We start from the raw sequence: 12,666 nt of genomic DNA, 5'->3' as shown, positions 1-12,666 counted from the left end.
TGAGCACCTTTTATGCTGAGGTTGCTCTGCATCAGGTGGGGCATGGCTGACTCCGCTGTTTTGGTTATTTGCATGTTTACTAGTTTGGAGTCTGGTCATTTGTCAGAGAGATTTTTGGGGGAGGAGGGGAGAGAGAAGAGGAGGGAGGGCAGAAAATAAGGAGAAGGGGTTTTGCTATAAAGTGGATCAGCTATACAACTGAGTGGCAGCTTAGCTTTGTGGTGCCAGAACATGAAGAGAAGAGCTTATAGTATAAAATTAAGGAAGCTAAAGCTTAGGTAAAACTGTTATTGAGGGAGGTTGGGAGGTCTCATTAAACTGCCTCATTAAAAAGCAGTTTAGCCCAGGCTCAAAAAGCTAGAAGCTACTTACGTTCTGCGAGGAGGCAGGGCATAGCCATAATTTTTTCTCTGGTGAAACAGTCTTCTCCCAAATTAATCCTGTGGACAGTACTTTTAAACTCCTTAGGTATATGCAGAAGTTGCTTTTTTTCTCCTTTAAAGTGCTTTATTGCAGTGACTTAACAGAAGTGCACAGCTTTACAGCACTTTAAAAATGGCTATAGCACTTTAAATTAACCCATTAAATGAGGTATTAAATTTGAAGCTCTGTATTTTACAGCACTGTAGCAAGCTACAGTGCTTTAAATAACTTCTGTATGCTGGTCAAATTTGTGCCAATTCTTATGGGCTTTGCAAGCTGCTGCCTGGCCCCATGGCAGATCCAGTGCCTGTGACTAGCTAAGAGGGGTGGGGGTGAAAGGGACATACACAGCTACTGCCAGGCCCCAAAAGGCTGCGGAGAACCCCCTGCCACCTAGCCTGGAAAACATAGGCTCAGAGCCCTCCCCCTTATACCCCCTGCTCCCTCCAAACACTGCACTTCTGTCATGTTTAAGAGAGCTGTAACTCTATAGTCCTATAAGAAGTGCTCTACATGATAGTGCTGTAAAATGTATGTGGAGTACTTCTGTATACCTTTTGCTTAAGGCCTTGTAGTTATGCTCAAATGTGTGAATAATGTGAGACTGTATCCCTGCAAACAAATGAGAATACGCTACTACTGCATTTTTTCAGTAGATTACAAAGAGCAGTTTCCTGAGAATGCAGCTCAAGTTTATTTTTGTGCCTCTAATTCTACTGAATGCTGTTTCTTCTGAGTCTTGTTCCCTTTGCTTAACCCTGTATGACACTGCTGGGTTTGGTTTGCCAGACACAGTGAGGGGTCCCAGATTCTTCAGACTGATAGAGATGGGTCAATTTACTTTTGAAACTTTAAGCCTGTGCAAAAAAGGTTAAAAATGAAATTTCATTTGACTCTTCTGAGACAGGTTCCAAAGGTGTAAAATAAAGAAGAATGCCTTTAATCTAACAAACTGCTGTATCAAAATGGATGTCTGGTGACAATATAGCTTCAAACATTTATAAGCAGAAGGGATCAACTTAGCCCTAGTTTTTCTGATTCTGGCAATTATGTAGTGCGTATGGACATTGGGGAGGGAATTTCATCAGACTTCTTACTCCCAGAAACACCATGTTCCTGCCTCTAGCCAAGGAGAGCTGGAAGGTCTCTCCTGCATCCCGTTAAACCTGACCTCAGCATTCATCAGAGCAAGGGCTTTCAAGACTGTTCTAAGCTGCTCCAGTCTACCAACTGTAAGTTTTGTTTTGTAGTTCATGCAAATCCTGACTACTTGTAAGTGTTGCATGTAATGGGGATTGCCTGTTAGTAGCTCTGCTTGGTTTTAACTGGGATCTCTTGCTGTTTGGGGAAGAGAAGTTCTTGCTTTCTGCCTCTTGCAGACTGGGTGGTCAGCATGGTGTTTTGAGGTTGCACTGGGGCCACAGAAGAAAACTGCTTCCTAAAATAGTAGAAAATGAGGGTTGGAAGGGACCTCAGGAGGTCATCAAGTCCAACTCCCTGCTCAGAGCAGGACCGTCCACAACTAGACCATCCCAGCCAAGACTTCTTTTCTGAAGTCCAGAATCCTTACTCTGCTGCTCTCCATCCTTCTTTTCTCATGATCCTCAACTCATTCATGTATAAGAGTGAGGTTCTCAGCCATGCAAAACAAAGTCTAATGCTCAGTGGGTAACTTGGAACACTGCCAGCCAGTCCGCTCCAGGATGTCAGAGAGTGTTTGGTGGATTATCAGGTAGTAGCCTATTGATTCTGGTGCAAATTGGAGGACCAGTAAAGAAAAATGCACAGGAAAACTCCGGCCTCCACACTAGCTGGTGCTGCAGACACAAGAATTTTGCTGCCACCCTGTCACTGCTTGTGCATACCAAAGGAGCAGCTTAGCTTGGTGCTTGAGTTGGTTTGCTTGTAGCTTGGACTTCAAAGGATCTGATAGGGAGGGCTTGGGGGAGAGTAAAAATGGAGAGTGGAGAAAGGAATGGGGACAAGTGTAGGAGTGGGAATGTGGATAATGTGTTAGGAACCTGAACAGATGGGGCTGCAGGTGGCACAGAGGAAGAAGAGACCTAACATAAAATGGATTGGAGAGTCCTGGTGATAACTGAAACAGGAATTCATAAGGGGAAAACTGGAAGAATAGGAATGGAAGCAAAGGCCTGGAAGTAAACTGGTGCTTGAGTAGGAGGAAAGAAGGATGGAAAAAAGGGACCTGGGGAGGAGAAAATTGTACCTGAGAGGGGTTGAGGGTACACAGCACATGACATGGGGAGGAAGGGGAACAATGCTGTGAGGGGAGGAAAACCCACAGCCTCTGACAGGCAGAGAGAGAAAATTGGGGAACACATGGAGTTTCTGGCCTGAGGAATGTGGTAGGGGACTTGCAGGAATTTGTTGGAGAGGGTTGAAATGCAAGGGATTGCCTGGTTGGTGCAGTGTGTTCAGCCTATGGAATTCCTGAAGAGGGCAGTCCCTCAGCCGTGTGGAAGGTCTTGGCAACAAGTTTCTCTATCAGACTTACCAAACTTGTAGAGATTGGCTTGCTGGAGCCTTGAAGGAGAATTCTCAGACTCTACTCACTTGATTTTACTGCTATATACTTGTCTGGTTCTTTTTATCCAGTTTAACCCATTAACTGAATGTCTTGCTTGTAACTTGGCATGTCTACATGTGCATGTTAATACATATTATTGTGATGCAATGAACTCCGGTGCTTATCTTTTTGCTCCGGGCGCACTGTTTGCATGGTGAACCACAGCCCACTGAGCCCAGTTGGAGCAGCCATGACTGGCAAGGGACCCAGGGGTCCCCCCTCCCCCAGCCCCCCAGGCTCGATGCGCTGTGGAGGGGCTGGCTGGGACATGAGAGTGCTTCAATGTAGGCATGAATGACACATGCCTCTTGAGGCTGGGCATGGTCCCAGCCAGTGAGGGCAACATCTACGTGTGAGCTGCTGTGGAATAAAAAACTCTGCAGCAAGATAGCACTTGTATTTACAGGTATTGTCCTACTGCAAAGTAAATCAGCTTACTCCAACTCAATAAGGGTGCACATGTAGACATGTGACATTTACTGCACAGATAATTAGTCTACTGTGCAGTAAATGTCTTGTGTAGGTGCACCCACTGGGTATCAAGAATATTTTTTCTCTCTCTCTCCATTTTCCTACCATTTTCTCTCCATCAAAATTCCCTTCTCTTCCCACTCCTCCTTCTGTGTAACTTTCTACAGTGCTACCTCATCTTACTGTCCTTTTGCAAAGGACTAAATAAGTTGCATGGCAGGAGATCAGGCTTTCTGTCTGCTGCTCCCTGGGTCATACCATCACTCCTCTGGAGCTGTCTTCCCATATTGTGGGACAATAAGGAATGACAGAAAACAGGACAGGGAGAGCCCTGTCTGTGGGGCTGACTATGTCCACTGATCAGCAAGCAGTCTATGTTGGCACAGTTCAAACAGTGAGGTAAAAACCCATTATAATATTTATTTCCCTTATTTTACTGTAAGCAGGAAGCAGAATGTTTTGGATGTGATCCTTTTTGCAGGGGTGCTGTGACAGTTGGTCATTAGCAATTAATTCTTCCTGGTCAGGGAAGAGAAACTGCACTTTATGGGGGCCATGTGATATATGGTTAAGGAATAGCAGATAACCAGCCATGCTTTTTTGTAACTGGCTATTTAGATTGCTTTTACCCTATTTGAATGAGGAAGGAGCAAGAGGAAGCTATTTCAAGGCAGGTCATTTCTCAAAGGGGTGAGGGTGATAGAACTTTTGAAGGCTTCTTTCTGTAGAGAGCTCTTTGCATTTTTGTAATCACCCTATTTTTTGTAATGGTATTCTGATAGCCTGTGTCTTTGAACGTCTATCCTAGACCTTGTTTGAGGAAGAGGCATTTATTTATAAATAGGAGATACTTTCCTGATTTGTAAACAGGAGATAGCCTGGAGATTCAGAAGTTCGGTCTGTGCAACAATTCAAGGGATTCTAGCATTCTAAATGCTGGGAAGTGTTTGGTTTTTGCTACTTGTTTTTGTTCACCGTACCTGTTTGTTTTAGAGGGGGCTGGTTTAATAGTATGACTGGAGAAATTTCTGGTTAACAATTACAGTTGAGGTATAGTGGTAAGTATGATTAGTGCATATCCAAATTAATTCTAGATTTGCCTGCTACTAAACAACTGTTAGGATATTTCATTCATGTATCCTGGCCTTCTCTCATTCCTAAGTGTAATACTTAACTTTGTGTGAAAGTGAGATTAGTTTACACAAACGCTTCTATGCAACAAAACATTGCAAAACAGGGATGTTTTGGTTTTAGCTGCATGCTCCACGGGGGAGAGATTCATAGACTATACATACAGGTCTGTCATTCATTACTAAAAGATGTCTCTGGGGCAGAATACACAGCAACTATTGAGGACCAACAGCTAGATATATATATGTGGGTCTGTTGGTGGGGAAATATATTGTATATGTTAGGGATGGGGAGAATACCTTCTCCGATTGCAGTTTAGGGGTTCATTTAAGAAGTACTATTACCTGTGTTAAAATTGGATCAAGACACCTTTCTTAACGCATCTGTTCCATGTGTTGTGGGGTCTTCAAAGAACAAAAAAAGTCAGAGCCTAAGTTTCATGTCTGATTTGAAAGATGGAACGTCCACCAACAGTGGCCCCTAATAGTGTATCAGGGTATCAATTCTGTGATAGTTCAGAGACAAGATTGTCCCCCTACTGAATCATCAGCACCATTTCTTGCCCCACATGATTCCTCAGAGGTCTCTTTCCTAGTTATACCTGAGCCCCTGTTCCTTTTCTGGTCTCTTAAGCCCCTTACGGTCTTGGGCTTTTTACCCTTACCTTTTTTATAGTGCAGTTCTCTTTCCAGAGTGGCATGTCCTTGCCTACAAAACCTTGTGCATCATCTGTACCTGCAGGACCAAGCAGGTCTGACTGGGTTCAGGCAGCTGCAGTTCTTTCCTGTGATTGGCCTCATGGTGGCTTAACAATACAGTATTTAGAGACAGAAATCTTCAAAACAAGTCTTCATGCACATTTATCTTGTCTAAAATCACTATGTCAGCTATGTCTTTGATTCCTTTTCCTAGACAACTCCAAACTACCCTCCTTCCCTTCTCTTGAGAGAATCCCATTTTGTTCTATGATGTGCTCAGGTCTTTTCCTGTAATAGGACTCTCTTTTAACAACTCAGTTTTGGGAGAGAAGTAGTTTCTCTCAAGCCATTTTGCTTCCTTCTTGCTTGTTTTTCCTTGCAGTTCCCTATCAATTAAACCAATGTATTCATACAATTCACATCTCCATAACCAAGTCAACACAGAGTATTCATAAATTATTACGTAGCAGCTCCAATTCTGTCAGTCTCCCATCCAAATATTGACCAGCCTTGTCCCTATTTAGCAGATGAGATCACAGTCCAATGTGGTATGGCTGTAAAGTCATTAAAACATTTCTGAAGAGTAAAGTGAGATTGCATTCTCTATCGCAGTAAAACTAAATCTATAATTGATTTGATGCTCTGCATTTGGCTACTACCTTAGTTAACCTCCTGCTGCTGTTTGCTGGAGAGATTGGAAGTTTTAAAATTATTTAGTGGCAGCTTGGCAGTCCAGTGGTATGGCAGATTTAGTGATTCCTTCATTCTTCACCTTGGAAATACTGGTTAGGCAGTACTTTCAGCTCCCATAACGAAAGGGAGGGGGGAATTTTTAAAAAACTTTTTAGCTAACTCTCAACAACGTTGAGCAGTAAAGTAGTGCTACTCCAGGACACTTGAGGGAAGTGGTGAAATAAAAAGCCATAATAGGAATTTCCTGATGGGATCTTCTTTTCTCCCTACCTTTTTCTTAAGTGCAGAGCAACGTTAGATTCTACGACGCGAAGGAAAAGGGTCTGCAAGCAATAAAATTCTGATCCAATTGAGAAAGAGCTGTTACATGTTGGGTCTGAATCCATTTTTAAATAAGTTTATTGTTCTACACCCGACTGTTTACAGGCATTATGCTTTGCTGAGTAACTGGCATGCATATTCATTTCCATAAGATAACTGTACTATCCTCTGTCATATGCTTCCTTGACTTGATTGTTAACAGAAGAGAAAAGTCAGTGTTAATACTGTACATGTCTACAGGGCTTATCGTTGGAGCATCTTAAAGCACAAGGATCTTAACAAGGCAATATGTTATTGGATAAAGGACAGTTGCTAGCATACATCCCATTTGTTTGTTCTCAGCAATATAGCTGGTAAGTTTATCTTGGCTTGTTTCTTGGTCCTTTTATTAAAAAAATGATAGCAACACGTTCAGGCAGCCACCCCTCTAACTTATTTTCTATAGTCGCAGACAGCACATGCTTCTTTGAGAACCTATGTAAAACCTGGCTTCTGATGTCACCATAATTTAGCCAAAAAATGTCATGGCTTTCTGGTTCATATCTAACTGTCTGTACCTGTGTTCACTGAAGTAACATCAGGCCATTGATTTGAGGCATATTTTGTCTGGAAAATACTATCACTGAGCAACCCTACTGTGCCCCCTTTTTAGGTAGTCCTGGAGGTAAAATCATTGCTGTAAACTCTGAGGACTATAACATTATATAGCCATAACAGAGGCCTTCATTATGATTTGGCAAGCCCTGGTTGCTGAAAACAGTTGTGCTTTGTCATTGAAGTGGCATGTAGGTGAATGAACAGAACGCTGCTGAGATCTGACTTAAAGTTCATATCTACATAAACTGCCAAAGGAAACAACGGAGCTTGCGTACAAGTTTAGAAAGTGGATCAGCATCTCCAAATGGTTGAAATGCTTCCTCCTTATCTCCCACCCTTGGCACTGCTGTGATGTCAATAATGGCTGATCTTGCATTCCAGATTCTTTACATTGCACAGGCACACTGGGAAGAAAGAGGATTATTTTAGTATGTTAGGTTTCCTTGAGTTTTGCTGTATTCTGAGCAGGCCTTTAAAAATGGTCTTTAACCCAGTTTCTGTGGCTTAATTGATGCTTACTGCATTTGTTGGTTTCCTCTTGCTATTAACAGAGGTTGTTATGTTGTGATTGGGTTGTCCCAGTTGGCACATGCTTGCCTTCAAATTAACTTCCTGCTTCCTGGCAAAGTTGGTAAAGAAATGGCTTACAAACATGCCACAGCTGCTGGAGAAGTTCTGAGGTAGATGGCACAGGCATAGGAGTGGGTGAAAATCAGGGAGGCTGACCTTGATGTCCATTCAGACAGGAGGGAAATGGATTCCTTCCCTAGTCTCTGGTAAAAATAAAAGCAGAAGAAAAACAGAAACAAGCAAAAAAAACCCCAAAAAACAAAAAACCCAACCCCCTAAATCATTTTTATTCTTGAAAGAACCAACATTGCTTGATAAGCTTAACTTTCAGAGCCTGTACTATGGGTGTCTCACTTCAGTTCTCCAGGGAGAGTAGCATCCCTTTTTGGTTACAGAATGCAATCCTGTCTAGTTAGGGACAGGATTGGGAAAAGTGCTTTGTAGAAACTTGTCCATCAATGACAATGACCTTATACTAACCTGAGTCGTTACTTCAGGCTGACAGTTTTTGGGGAGCATAATTTTCTTTCCAGAATAGGCTGCATGGTCCCTGTGGCCCTTTGCCCATGGTGTCCTCTTACTGACTGAGTGCTGAGACCGTTGAATATTTTTTGTTTCTCCCCCCACACTTTTTTTATCAGAAGAGGAAAGGGGTAAGTGTGGTTGGACTCTGGAGGGGAATGATGGTGATGTGATAACAAAAATAATCCCACAGTTATTCCAGCACATCCCTTAAAAATATGTAAGACACATGCTATCAATGGATATGTTTGCTGTACAGTCTTGGCAGCTGCTGCAGTAGATAGGAGAAACTGCTGTGTGCATCACAGTAGGCCAAGAGGGCAGAGTCCATTCCCTCAGGTTGCTGTCTGGGCAGCAAGGAGAATGTGTCCCCTCAGTGCGGGGAAGTGCACACCGCTGGGGCACGGAAGCTTCCTCCTGGCTAACAAATAAAATTGGCCACCCCCAAAGGAACTGAAAAGTCACTGAAGGGGGGTCACAAGGCTACTTACAGAAAGAGTTTGTGCCAGTGAACCACTGACGGAGAATCTGTGACCTCTCTCACAGAAACTGAAGCACAGCGACAGGAGTGCAAATGAAAAGGGGCCTATTTTCCTGTATCTGATTCTTCAAAAAAGGGAAGAGATTATGTTTTATGCAACAGGGTGGCAGCATTTTATTAGTACACTGGGAGTTGAGGTGCCAGGAAACGGGTCTTCATACCAATGATGAGAGCAGCAAGGGATGACTCTATAACCCATCCATTCCTCATACTTCCTCATGGCATCCCGGTGGTTGAGTTCTGCCATGCCTGTCTCAAGAAGTTCATTCTTGCATCACCAAACCTCTGGCTATCTTCACAAGTTGCAGCCTAGTTTTCATTTTTTTTTCAGCTGTCCTGCATCCATGAAAGAGAAAAGTAACTTGACCTCTTTGAGTTCAGGGGAAAAACAATGGAGTGGAAAGATGCATTTGACGACTGAGAGAAGTGCCACATTGCTCTTTATAGTATCACTACCAACTACTGTAAGATACTTAAAGCTGAGTGCCATTGTCTGTACAACTAACCTTTCTTCAGAGCTAACATGCAGCTGAAAACCCCCCTTTCATTTGGAGAAATTGTGAACAAATCACTCCAATGTTCAGTTAAAAGGAAGTGTGTCCTCTCTGTATTTGTTTCAATCATCATGTTTACATTTGATAAGCCTATATAGTTAATGCTTTGGAGAGAAGGTATGGTATAAGCATGTCAATGTAGACTAGAAGATACCCTCAATAAGACGCATGTTTATTCAAGAACCCATCAGTTAGAGCCACCTCACTTTAATGTTGCAATGAGAGAGAGAGTAAAGTTTGGCATCTTTCATTGCAGTAACATTATGTCACAAAATCAAGGGCTTGAGTTAGGAAATCTCAGAAGCTAAGGTTTCCTGACAACGCCACCTTGCTCAGATGTAATGTATTCTGTCGTCAGTTTCCCTCCTTAAAGGTAAATCTTAATGCTTCATTACCTGCCCTATAACCATTCATTTTACAGCTTTTTATAGAGTTATTGCAGTGGCCGAAAGCTCCCCTAATGTCTGTGAATCTTCATTTGAGCTGTCCCCTACGTACAAATGCTTGGTACCTCGGCATTAGCAGTATTGTGCATTTCACGCAATATTTGTAGTTGATGGTGCGAGTGCCAAGGGGTGTTGGGTTAATGGGACGGCTGGAGAAAGGCGAGGCTCCCGCGCCGGGATTCCGGGCGCCTCGTGGCTGGCAGAGCCGGGAAGGCAGCAGGAGGGGACGGGCTGCTCCGCGGGGGCTGACAAAGGGGCCTCCCTCAGCCCTCTCCGCGGCCACTACGGCCGGAAAGCGGAGAACGTGCTTCGACCTCCCCTCGACGCGCCCAGCAGGTGGTCGGCAGGAGCCCGCCTGTGAGCAGTGCGCTGCCCGGGCCGTGCGGGGGGCGGGGGTGTGACAGCCCAGCAGCCCCTTCTGCGAGTTTCGCCGGCTCCCGAGCAGCCCCTGTCAGCTCCTGCCATGCGGCTCGTCCTCCCCCGGCAGCGCCGCGCCGCACGCAGGCGGCCTCGCGGCTGGGCCGGGGCGCCGCGCGGGGCTCCCTGCGAGGTCTCCGACCTGGGTGGGCGCAGCGCGGCCGGGGCCGGAGCCGCTCTACCACTCGATGGCGGGGAGGAGGCAGGGGCGGCGGGCCGGGCCGGGGATGCAGCGCGGGGGCCGCGCCGCGCCCGCCGGGAGCCTCCAGCGCCGGGACCAAGGGAGGGGGGCTCGGCCCGGAGTGGGCTCGGCGCCGGATTGGTTGGCGGCGGCGGGCAGGGGCCAGCGGGATTGGCCGGCGCGGCGAAGCGAGCGGCGCTGGGGAGGGTGCTGATTGGCTGCGGACGAGGAAGCAGGAAGGAGCGAGGCGCTCGCTGCTCCGGCGGAGTTGGAGCGGAGCGGCGGAGCAGCAGCACCAGGGCTAGCCGCCGCCGAGCCGCCTCGCTCCTGTCCAGCGGCGCCGCCCGCTCCGGCCTGCGTGCGGGGGGCGGCCGTCGAGCACAGTCGGGCCGCGCCGGGGGCGCCCCGTCCCGTCCCGTCCCATCCCCATCCCCATCCCCATCCCCATCCCGCAGCCGGGAGCTCCGAGGAGGCGGAGGCGGAGGAGGCGGCGACGGAGGAGGCGGGGGCGGAGGAGGAGGCGCTGACGCAGCAGCGTGGAGCCCGGGACTCGGGCGCCCCGCGGGGCTCCAGCCGCTGGATCCATCCCGGCCGGGGCCTCCAGCTGCCCTGGGCCGGGCCGCGCCGCGCCGGGGCCGCGCGGGAGGCGCCGCGGTGAGTCCCGCGCGCCGGGGCCGGGGCTGGGGGAGCCGCCATCCCGCGCGGGGACTGCTTCGGCTCCCCGGGGAGCGCCCCGCGGGAGGGGTGGGGGGGTGCGGGCCGGGGAGCAGGTGCCGCCCCCCGGGGCGGTTGCAGCGGGAAGCCGCCAACTTGCGGGGCGGGGGCGGCGGGTGACTGCGCGGGGCGGCTCGGGTGTGTCGGGCGGGGCAGCGCCCCCGGGGACTGGGGCGGCAGGGCTCGGCCCGGCTCCGCATCCCCGCCGCCGCCGCCGCCGCCGCCGAGCGCGGCCCCTTGGGGCTTCGCCGCCCGTACGGGAGGCTCCCGGGCCGGGCCCTCGGGGCGGCGGGCCCGGGCCGGGGCCGCGAAGGGCATCCCGGCGGCGGGGCGGGCTGAAGGGCGCCGCTGCGCTTCCCCCGCCCGTGAGTCCGCCGGTGGCGCGGCGCCCCCTCCTCGGGCGGCGTGGCGGGGGCCGGCCTTTGTGGCAGGTGGGTGCGCCGGGCTGCGGCCCCGGGCGGCGGCCGGGCCGGGCCGGGCCGGTGCGGGACTGGCCGCGGGTGAAAGTTACGTAATAAAAACCTTCACTTCGGGGCTCGAGCGAGCGCCGCGGCCCCGCAGCACATGCGGGGTAGGGGGGGCCTACCCTGGCTGTTGTTTCCCGGCCTCCCTCCCCCCCCTTTCAAAGACCTTGCTCAAAAAGCAGCCCCAGGGGGTGGCCCGGGGGCCAGGGCCGCTGCCTGCAGGCCCCGGCTGCTCTTCAGGGGCCCCCGCCCCTCTGGCCTGGCAGACAGATGTCCCGATTCAGATGGCTGCGAAGGACAAAGACAGGCAGTGCAGCGCTCTCCCCTCCCGGCGGGTGGGCAGCTGGGGAGGCACCTAACCCCCGGGCCCTGGCCGCAGCCGGGACTTACCGGTTCAGTCCTGGGGAGAAAACCTCTGGTAGTGACTCAGGAGAGGGGTTTCTTTAGAAAGAGCCAGGCACAGAATGGCCTCCTACCGACTCCACAGCAGTGTCTTTTAGTACGGGGAAGAAACGACAACTTGAGAGGGGTTTTCCACACGCGCTGCTGAAGCCGTGATGTTCAGGGGAACAATGGAGGGAGAGTCTGCCAGGGGGCTCTGGAAACCAGGTGTCATTTGTTGCCTTCCCCCACAACTCGCCTCCAGAGAACTGGCTAGGCTGATCTTAACCTGATGCCAGCGGAAAATACCAGGCTCTGATTTTGTTGAGCCCATTGCATAGGCACACGTAGATGGCTGAGGAGCAGGCTCCGCATATTGGCTGTATGCCCGTTTGAACAAGGTCCTCTGGTGCTTCCTAACTGTTTTGTTGTAAAGGTATGTGTAGGGTCAAGTCTGCTTCATGGAGGCAGTCAAGTCAGTTTGGGCAGGCTGAGCAGATACTTACAGAAGACACGCGTATGATGGCAGGTGCTTGGCTTTTGTGAGCCAATCACTCCTGTGTTGTGAGGCTGGCATTGAAGTAACTGTTTTGTGTGAATAAATGTTAATTCACTAGAGCAGTTGTCTCTGCATGTGGTTCAGATGCTGTTAATACACGATCTGATCCTACCATTTTGAGTTCGGTATCTGGTAATACGTGCAGGTATTTGCATGGAAGAACATTAGAAAGAGATTATTTTTTTAGAGTGGTTTTTATGCAGTTGTTTTATGCTGTTTAATATGTAATATGCAAGAGTTAATTGCACTTTACTCTTCAATTTAAGCATCTTTCCCTATGCTGGCTGTCCATTTGTCTGGTTCCAGTCTCCCTGGATATTCCTTTCTCTCCTGTTGGTGGCTCTCACTGCTTCTGTTTCCTCTTCTCCTTTTGTGTAGCAGTAGCTCCTAATGGAG

At 48.8% G+C, this 12,666-nt stretch overlaps 1 protein-coding gene and 1 long non-coding RNA gene across 5 annotated transcripts in view; one reads left to right on the top strand and one right to left on the bottom strand.

Moving 5' to 3' along the window:
- Positions 1–6,394: 6,394 nt before the first annotated feature.
- LOC149871900 (uncharacterized) lies at positions 6,395–9,744 on the bottom strand. The gene is made up of 3 exons (XR_016440314.1): positions 9,620–9,744; positions 7,441–8,890; positions 6,395–7,325 (listed from the first exon to the last, which is right to left on the bottom strand). It is a non-coding gene; the product is annotated as an uncharacterized LOC149871900 (long non-coding RNA).
- The window catches only part of BAHD1 (bromo adjacent homology domain containing 1), a 63,025-nt gene continuing 59,862 nt past the window's right edge, over positions 9,504–12,666 (top strand). For 3 of the 4 annotated variants that reach the window (XM_090033447.1, XM_090033445.1, XM_090033443.1), the window contains exon 1: positions 10,399–10,806. The gene's annotated coding sequence lies outside the window, so the exon portion shown is untranslated. Of the gene's footprint in view, positions 10,118–10,398; positions 10,807–12,666 lie in introns of those variants that run through there. The other variant, XM_090033444.1, reaches the window with a different exon arrangement.

Source organism: Crocodylus siamensis, chromosome 2 (genome assembly GCF_052110815.1).
Source record: "Crocodylus siamensis isolate JL-2025a chromosome 2, ASM5211081v1, whole genome shotgun sequence".
Taxonomy (NCBI): domain Eukaryota; kingdom Metazoa; phylum Chordata; order Crocodylia; family Crocodylidae; genus Crocodylus; species Crocodylus siamensis.
This window is presented reverse-complemented; position numbering and strand designations above follow the sequence as displayed.